This window comes from Telmatherina bonti, assembly GCF_933228915.1.
Source record: "Telmatherina bonti genome assembly, chromosome: 23".
NCBI lineage: Eukaryota > Metazoa > Chordata > Actinopteri > Atheriniformes > Telmatherinidae > Telmatherina > Telmatherina bonti.
In genome coordinates, this window is record NC_136632.1 from 29808038 (window position 1) to 29818222 (window position 10185).

General features: G+C 51.2%; 1 protein-coding gene across 1 annotated transcript in view; it reads right to left on the reverse strand.

The window, feature by feature from the left end:
• cped1 (cadherin-like and PC-esterase domain containing 1) overlaps positions 1 to 10185 on the reverse strand; it is a gene marked incomplete at its 3' end in the record, with an annotated part of 91678 nt that overhangs the window by 5649 nt on the left and 75844 nt on the right. The window lies entirely within an intron of this gene.

Sequence of the window (10185 nt, forward strand, 5' to 3'; positions counted from 1 at the left end):
GACTGTAGGATGGAGGACAGACGGTTGGATGTAGGACAGACGGTAGGATGGAGGACAGATAGTAGGATGGAGGACAGACGGTAGGATGGAGGACAGACGGTAGGATGGAGGACAGAGAGTAGGATGGAGGACAGATGGTAGGATGGAGGACAGACGGTAGGATGGAGGACAGACGGTAGGATAGAGGACAGATGGTAGGATGGAGGACAGATGGTAGGATGGAGGACAGACGGTAGGATGAAGAAAAGACGGTAGGATAGAGGACTGATGGTTGGATAGAAGACAGAAGGTAGGATGGAGGACAGACGGTGGGATAGAGGACTGATGGTTGGATAGAAGACAAATGGTTGGATGGAGAACAGATGGTAGGATAGAGGACAGATGGTTGGATGGAGAACAGATGGTTGGATGGAGAACAGATGGTTGGATGGAGAACAGACGGTAGGATGGAGGACAGATGGTTGGATGGAGAACAGATGGTTGGATGGAGGACAGATGGTTGGATGGAGAACAGATGGTAGGATGGAGGACAGATGGTTGGATGGAGGACAGATGGTTGGATGGAGGACAGATGGTTGGATGGAAGATAGATGGTTGGATGGAGAACAGATGGTAAGATGGAGGACAGACGGTAGGATGGAGAACAGATGGTAGGATGGAAGACAGACGGTAGGATGGAGGACAGACGGTAGGATGGAGGACAGACGGTAGGATTGAGGACAGATGGTTGGATGGAGAAGAGATGGTAGGATGGAGGACAGATGGTAGGATGGAGGACAGACGGTAGGATAGAGGACGGATGGTTGGATGGAAGACAGAAGGTAGGATGGAGGACAGATGGTTGGATGGAAGACAGATGGTTGGATGGAGGAAAGATGGTAGGATGGACGACAGATGGTAGGATAGAGGACGGATGGTTGGATGGAAGACAGACAGTAGAATGGAGGACGGATGGTTGGATGGAGAACAGATGGTAGGATGGAGGACAGACGGTAGGATGGAGAACAGACGGTAGGATGGAGGACAGACGGTAGGATGGAGGACAGACGGTAGGATAGAGGACAGACGGTAGGATAGAGGACAGACGGTAGGATGGAGGATAGACAGTAGGATTGAGGACAGATGGTTGGATGGAGAACAGATGGTTGGATGGAGAAGAGATGGTAGGATGGAGGACAGATGGTAGGATGGAGAACAGATGGTAGGATGGAGGACAGACGGTAGGATGGAGGACAGACGGTAGGATAGAGGACAGATGGTTGGATGGAAGACAGAACGTAGGATGGAGGACAGACGGTAGGACAGAGGACAGATGGTTGGATGGAAGACAGATGGTTGGATGGAGAACAGATGGTAGGATGGAGGACAGATGGCTGGAAGGAAACAGATGGTAGGATGGAGAACAGACGGTAGGATGGAGGACAGATGGTAGGATGGAGAACAGACGGTAGGATGGAGGACAGACGGTAAGATAGAGGACAGATGGTTGGATGGAAGACAGAAGGTAGGATAGAGGACAAACGGTAGGATAGAGGACAGATGGTAGGATGGAGGACAGATGGTAGGATGGAGGACAGACGGTAGGATGAAGAAAAGACGGTAGGATAGAGGACAGATGGTTGGATGGAAGACAAATGGTTGGATGGAGAACAGATGGTAGGATAGAGGACAGATGGTTGGATGGAGAACAGATGGTTGGATGGAGAACAGATGGTAGGATGGAAGACAGACGGTAAAATGGACGACAGATGGTAGGATAGAGGACGGATGGTTGGATGGAAGACAGACGGTAGGATGGAGGACAGATGGTTGGATGGAGGACAGACGGTAGGATGGAGGACAGATGGTTGGATGGAAGATAGATGGTTGGATGGAGAACAGATGGTAAGATGGAGGACAGACGGTAGGATGGAGAACAGACGGTAGGATGGAGGACAGACGGTAGGATGGAGGACAGACGGTAGGATGGAGGACAGACGGTAGGATTGAGGACAGATGGTTGGATGGAGAAGAGATGGTAGGATGGAGGACAGATGGTAGGATGGAGGACAGACGGTAGGATAGAGGACGGATGGTTGGATGGAAGACAGAAGGTAGGATGGAGGACAGATGGTTGGATGGAAGACAGATGGTTGGATGGAGGAAAGACGGTAGGATGGACAACAGTTGGTAGGATAGAGGACGGATGGTTGGATGGAAGACAGACAGTAGGATGGAGGACGGATGGTTGGATGGAGAACAGATGGTAGGATGGAGGACAGACGGTAGGATGGAGAACAGATGGTAGGATGGAGGACAGACGGTAGGATGGAGGACAGACGGTAGGATTGAGGACAGAAGGTTGGATGGAGAAGAGATGGTAGGATGGAGGACAGATGGTAGGATGGAGGACAGACGGTAGGATGGAGGACAGACGGTAGGATAGAGGACAGACGGTAGGATAGAGGACAGACGGTAGGATGGAGGATAGACAGTAGGATTGAGGACAGATGGTTGGATGGAGAACAGATGGTTGGATGGAGAAGAGATGGTAGGATGGAGGACAGATGGTAGGATGGAGAACAGATGGTAGGATGGAGGACAGACGGTAGGATGGAGGACAGACGGTTGGATGGAAGACAGATGGTTGGATGGAGAACAGATGGTAGGATGGAGGACAGATGGCTGGAAGGAAACAGATGGTAGGATGGAGAACAGACGGTAGGATAGAGGAAAGACGGTAGGATGGAGGATAGACAGTAGGATTTGAGGACAGATGGTAGGATGGAGGACAGATGGTAGGATGGAGAACAGATGGTAGGATGGAGGACAGACGGTAGGATGGAGGACAGACGGTAAGATAGAGGACAGATGGTTGGATGGAAGACAGAAGGTAGGATAGAGGACAAACGGTAGGATAGAGGACAGATGGTTGGATGGAAGACAGATGGTTGGATGGAGAACAGATGGTAGGATGGAGGACAAATGGTAAGATGGAGGAAAGACGGTAGGTTGGAGGACAGACGGTAGTATGGAGGACAGACGGTAGGAAGGAGGACAGACGGTAGGATGGAGGACAGAGAGTAGGATGGAGGACAGACTGTAGGATGGAGGACAGACGGTTGGATGTAGGACAGACGGTAGGATGGAGGACAGATAGTAGGATGGAGGACAGACGGTAGGATGGAGGACAGACGGTAGGATGGAGGACAGAGAGTAGGATGGAGGACAGATGGTAGGATGGAGGACAGACGGTAGGATGGAGGACAGACGGTAGGATGGAGGACAGACGGTAGGATAGAGGACAGATGGTAGGATGGAGGACAGATGGTAGGATGGAGGACAGACGGTAGGATGAAGAAAAGACGGTAGGATAGAGGACTGATGGTTGGATAGAAGACAGAAGGTAGGATGGAGGACAGACGGTGGGATAGAGGACTGATGGTTGGATAGAAGACAAATGGTTGGATGGAGAACAGATGGTAGGATAGAGGACAGATGGTTGGATGGAGAACAGATGGTAGGATGGAGAACAGATGGTTGGATGGAGAACAGACGGTAGGATGGAGGACAGATGGTTGGATGGAGAACAGATGGTTGGATGGAGGACAGATGGTTGGATGGAGAACAGATGGTAGGATGGAGGACAGATGGTTGGATGGAGGACAGATGGTTGGATGGAGGACAGATGGTTGGATGGAAGATAGATGGTTGGATGGAGAACAGATGGTAAGATGGAGGACAGACGGTAGGATGGAGAACAGATGGTAAGATGGAAGACAGACGGTAGGATGGAGGACAGACGGTAGGATGGAGGACAGACGGTAGGATTGAGGACAGATGGTTGGATGGAGAAGAGATGGTAGGATGGAGGACAGATGGTAGGATGGAGGACAGACGGTAGGATAGAGGACGGATGGTTGGATGGAAGACAGAAGGTAGGATGGAGGACAGATGGTTGGATGGAAGACAGATGGTTGGATGGAGGAAAGATGGTAGGATGGACGACAGATGGTAGGATAGAGGACGGATGGTTGGATGGAAGACAGACAGTAGAATGGAGGACGGATGGTTGGATGGAGAACAGATGGTAGGATGGAGGACAGACGGTAGGATGGAGAACAGATGGTAGGATGGAGGACAGACGGTAGGATGGAGGACAGACGGTAGGATAGAGGACAGACGGTAGGATAGAGGACAGACGGTAGGATGGAGGATAGACAGTAGGATTGAGGACAGATGGTTGGATGGAGAACAGATGGTTGGATGGAGGACAGATGGTTGGATGGAGGACAGATGGTAGGATGGAGGACAGATGGTTGGATGGAGGACAGATGGTTGGATGGAGGACAGATGGTTGGATGGAAGATAGATGGTTGGATGGAGAACAGATGGTAAGATGGAGGACAGACGGTAGGATGGAGAACAGATGGTAAGATGGAAGACAGACGGTAGGATGGAGGACAGACGGTAGGATGGAGGACAGACGGTAGGATTGAGAACAGATGGTAGGATAGAGGACAGATGGTTGGATGGAGAACAGATGGTAGGATGGAGAACAGATGGTTGGATGGAGAACAGACGGTAGGATGGAGGACAGATGGTTGGATGGAGAACAGATGGTTGGATGGAGGACAGATGGTTGGATGGAGAACAGATGGTAGGATGGAGGACAGATGGTTGGATGGAGGACAGATGGTTGGATGGAGGACAGATGGTTGGATGGAAGATAGATGGTTGGATGGAGAACAGATGGTAAGATGGAGGACAGACGGTAGGATGGAGAACAGATGGTAAGATGGAAGACAGACGGTAGGATGGAGGACAGACGGTAGGATGGAGGACAGACGGTAGGATTGAGGACAGATGGTTGGATGGAGAAGAGATGGTAGGATGGAGGACAGATGGTAGGATGGAGGACAGACGGTAGGATAGAGGACGGATGGTTGGATGGAAGACAGAAGGTAGGATGGAGGACAGATGGTTGGATGGAAGACAGATGGTTGGATGGAGGAAAGATGGTAGGATGGACGACAGATGGTAGGATAGAGGACGGATGGTTGGATGGAAGACAGACAGTAGAATGGAGGACGGATGGTTGGATGGAGAACAGATGGTAGGATGGAGGACAGACGGTAGGATGGAGAACAGATGGTAGGATGGAGGACAGACGGTAGGATGGAGGACAGACGGTAGGATAGAGGACAGACGGTAGGATAGAGGACAGACGGTAGGATGGAGGATAGACAGTAGGATTGAGGACAGATGGTTGGATGGAGAACAGATGGTTGGATGGAGGACAGATGGTTGGATGGAGGACAGATGGTAGGATGGAGGACAGATGGTTGGATGGAGGACAGATGGTTGGATGGAGGACAGATGGTTGGATGGAAGATAGATGGTTGGATGGAGAACAGATGGTAAGATGGAGGACAGACGGTAGGATGGAGAACAGATGGTAAGATGGAAGACAGACGGTAGGATGGAGGACAGACGGTAGGATGGAGGACAGACGGTAGGATTGAGGACAGATGGTTGGATGGAGAAGAGATGGTAGGATGGAGGACAGATGGTAGGATGGAGGACAGACGGTAGGATAGAGGACGGATGGTTGGATGGAAGACAGAAGGTAGGATGGAGGACAGATGGTTGGATGGAAGACAGATGGTTGGATGGAGGAAAGATGGTAGGATGGACGACAGATGGTAGGATAGAGGACGGATGGTTGGATGGAAGACAGACAGTAGAATGGAGGACGGATGGTTGGATGGAGGACAGACGGTAGGATGGAGAACAGATGGTAGGATGGAGGACAGACGGTAGGATGGAGGACAGACGGTAGGATAGAGGACAGACGGTAGGATAGAGGACAGACGGTAGGATTGAGGACAGATGGTTGGATGGAGAACAGATGGTTGGATGGAGGACAGACGGTAGGATGGAGGACAGACGGTAGGATAGAGGACAGATGGTTGGATGGAAGACAGAACGTAGGATGGAGGACAGACGGTAGGACAGAGGACAGATGGTTGGATGGAAGACAGATGGTTGGATGGAGAACAGATGGTAGGATGGAGGACAGATGGCTGGAAGGAAACAGATGGTAGGATGGAGAACAGACGGTAGGATAGAGGAAAGACGGTAGGATGGAGGATAGACAGTAGGATTTGAGGACAGATGGTAGGATGGAGGACAGATGGTAGGATGGAGAACAGATGGTAGGATGGAGGACAGACGGTAGGATGGAGGACAGATGGTAAGATAGAGGACAGATGGTTGGATGGAAGACAGAAGGTAGGATAGAGGACAAACGGTAGGATAGAGGACAGATGGTTGGATGGAAGACAGATGGTTGGATGGAGAACAGATGGTAGGATGGAGGACAAATGGTAAGATGGAGGAAAGACGGTAGGATGGAGGACAGACGGTAGTATGGAGGACAGACGGTAGGATGGAGGATAGACAGTAGGATGGAGGACAGATGGTAGGATGGAGAACACATGGTAGGATGGAGGACAGACGGTAGGATGGAGAACTGATGGTAGGATGGAGGACAGATGGTTGGATGGAGAACAGATGGTAGGATGGAGGACAGATGGTTGGATGGAGGACAGATGGTAGGATGGAGGAGAGATGGTTGGATGGAGGACAGACGGTAGGATGGAGTACAGATGGTTGGATGGAAGACAGAAGGTAGGATGGAGGACAGATGGTAGGATAGAGGACAGATGGTAGGATGGAGGACAGATGGTTGGATGGAAGACAGAAGGTAGGATGGAGGACAGATGGTAGGATAGAGGACAGATGGTAGGATGGAGGACAGATGGTAGGATGGAGGACAGATGGTTGGATGGAAGACAGATGGTAGGATGGAGGACAGACATAAGGATGGAGGACAGACAGTAGGATGGAGGACAGATGGTTGGATGGAGAACAGATGTTAGGATGGAGGACAGATGGTTGGATGGAGGACAGATGGTAGGATGGAGGACAGATGGTTGGATGGAGGACAGATGGTAGGATGGAGGACAGACATAAGGATGGAGGACAGACAGTAGGATGGAGGACAGATGGTTGGATGGAGGACAGATGGTAGGATTGAGGACAGATGGTTGGATGGAGGACAGATGGTAGGATGGAGGACAGATGGTTGGATGGAGGACAGATGGTTGGATGGAGGACAGATGGTAGGATGGAGGACAGATGGTAGGATGGAGAACAGACGGTAGGTTGGATGACAGATGGTTGGATGGAGGACAGATGGTAGGATGGAGGACAGATGGTTGGATGGAGAACAGACGGTAGGATGGAGGACAGATGGTTGGATGGAGGACAGATGGTTGGATGGAAGACAGACGGTAGGATGGAGGACAGATGGTTGGATGGAGGACAGATGGTAGGATGGAGGACAGATGGTTGGATGGAGGACAGATGGTAGGATGGAGGACAGATGGTTGGATGTAGGACAGATGGTAGGATTGAGGACAGATGGTTGGATGGAGAACAGATGGTAGGATGGAGGACAGATGGTTGGATGGAGGACAGATGGTAGGATGGAGAACAGATGGTAGGATGGAGGACAGATGGTTGGATGTAGGACAGATGGTAGGATGGAGGACAGATGGTTGGATGGAGGACAGATGGTTGGATGGAAGACAGAAGGTAGGATGGAGGACAGATGGTAGGATGGAGGACAGATGGTTGGATGGAAGACAGAAGGTAGGATGGAGGACAGATGGTAGGATGGAGGACAGAGAGTAGGATGGAGGACAGAAGGAAGGATGGAGGAGAGAAGGTAAAAGAGGAAGAGGGACCAAGTGGCAACCTCTGGTGGATGAAAGTGAAGCCTCTGCAAAACTGCAGTTCCCCCTTCATCCACTAGGGGCTCCAAACAGAGCGAATCCCCATAGACTCCCATGTTAAAAAGACCAACTTCACAGCAGGAATAAACATGTTTACAGCAGAAATAAACATGTTTACAGCAGGAATAAACATGTTTACAGTAGAAATAAACATGTTTACAGAAGAAATAAACACGTTTACAGCTGAAATAAACATGTTTACAGCAGAAATAAACATGTTTACAGCCTGGTACAAAAATCCATTTTAGGTTTAATAGGTCAGGTTTACCTTCATGACAACTGTGGGGGGAGTGAATTTTTTTCTAAATCGCCCGTTTAAAAGTAATTTAATCTTGAAGTTTGCCATATTTAGGGGCGTGTCCTTTTGATTGACAAGTACCCGATCTCCCGCTTCAAGTCAGAAGAACGTAGAACAACCGCGGTTTTTAGCCGGTTAACAACGTGACTTAGCTTTAGCCCGCTTACTTCCGTTAGCTGGTTAGCTCCTGTTATCTCCAGGTTAGCTCGGTTAGCTCTTAGCTACAGAAAGCTCGGAGTTCGCTCGATGTCAATCATCCACCATGATGCTCACAGCCCCCCTCTCAGCTCCACCTCTTTGGCCATATTTGTATTTTCCGGGTGAGACGACACGCATGCCCCTGCCAAGATGGTGATGGTAGGAACCGCCCACCGAGCTTCAATTCAGCTCTTCAGAAACCTACGGGTGACGTCATGGAGGCTCCGCCCAGCTTTTATATACAGTCTATGGTGGGGGGAATGGGGGGTGCGGGGAGTCGGGGGGGCTGAATGAACATTTTTTACTACATTTCCCAGCAGGCACTGCTCAGCTTTAAACGACAGATTTGTGTTTCCATGGGAATGGAGGAGGAGTTCAGCCGGTCTGGTGGTTGTCCTGGACTCGTCCTGTTGCTTCTGCGGTTCCACCCGAAACTTCAGCTGCAACGCTGGTGGACAGAAACGGGGTGGAGCAAGAGCTCTGATTGGTCAGGAGATGGTGCTTTCATGCTGGTTGATCCTTTATCCAGAACTAAACCTTTTCTAGGCCAGGTTAGCCGTTCAGTGCACGTTACCATGGAGAGTTACCTGGTAACCAAGGTGATTTACCCTGAAACTGAACCAGCATGGCAGCACAGACCTCGGGGTCTTCATCTTCACCTCCTGTTCTGAATGAAAGCTTCTCCTTCCTTCCATCATGTTGCTCAGCTCAGGTCAGGTGACCCTCCAGGTGAGTCCGGTAGCCCTCGGGATCTTCCACATGGGCCTCTGTCTTCACAGTCACCGCCGTCCTCTAAGTCCTGTCAAACAGTCTTCTTCTTCTTGTGCCGCAGGTTTCCTCGCAGCAGCGCCACATTCCTCACGCCGGCGTCGCAGCTCGCAACAAAGTGCCACAAGAAAACTTAACAGGGATTTTCTTGTTCGTACCTGAGCTCAGAGTAAACTCTGGAACCGGGCCGGACGGCGGGACACCAAACATACCGCCAGGCTTTCATCCCACAACAAGCAGCCATTTCAGCGCGCCGCCGCCACGTCGCGCGGAACGCCTCTCATCTGGTCCTGCATGAGGACACAAAAGCAGGCGAAGAAGAATCCCGCCGAGGACGGGTGGGCCTGAACCATTACTTCTCTGGAACAAAAAATCTGGTAACCTTCCGTTTCCATGGAGACGTGAGGGTGCGATCAGCTGATCTACGCCGGCCCCCACAGACCAGGGGCCCCATTTACCGTGCGTCCAAAACATCACGTGCACTGATTCCAGCCCGCGTTTAGGATTCATACAAACAGGACTTGGCGGGACAACGTCTCCATGGCAACTCGGACCGGCCGCATGCACGACATCTGGAGATATGCAAACCGCCACAGCAACAAAAAAGGCTGGAAATTTAAGACTTTTGCACAAAATCAAGACAAAACTTTGACATGAAATGTTTCACGTTAAAACGCAGATCAATCCTCCAGGAAGAACCGTGGTTAGAACAGGCACAGTGGGGGGGGGGGGGGGGGGGGGGGGGGGGGGGTGTTCCATAGCAACGCCCCCCAACTTCAGTTCACCTCAGGCTGTCCCAGACACCTGATGGGTCGGGACCTGGTCTGGACTGGGTCTGGAACTGGACTGGACTGGACTGGGTCGGGACCTGGTCTGGACTGGATCTAGACTGGGTCTGGACCTGGTCTGGACTGGGTCTGGAACTGGACTGGACTGGACTGGGTCGGGACCTGGTCTGGACTGGGTCTAGACCTGGTCTGGACTGGACTGGGTCGGGACCTGGTCTGGACTGGGTCTGGAACTGGACTGGACTGGACTGGACTGGGTCGGGACCTGGTCTGGACTGGGTCTGGAACTGGA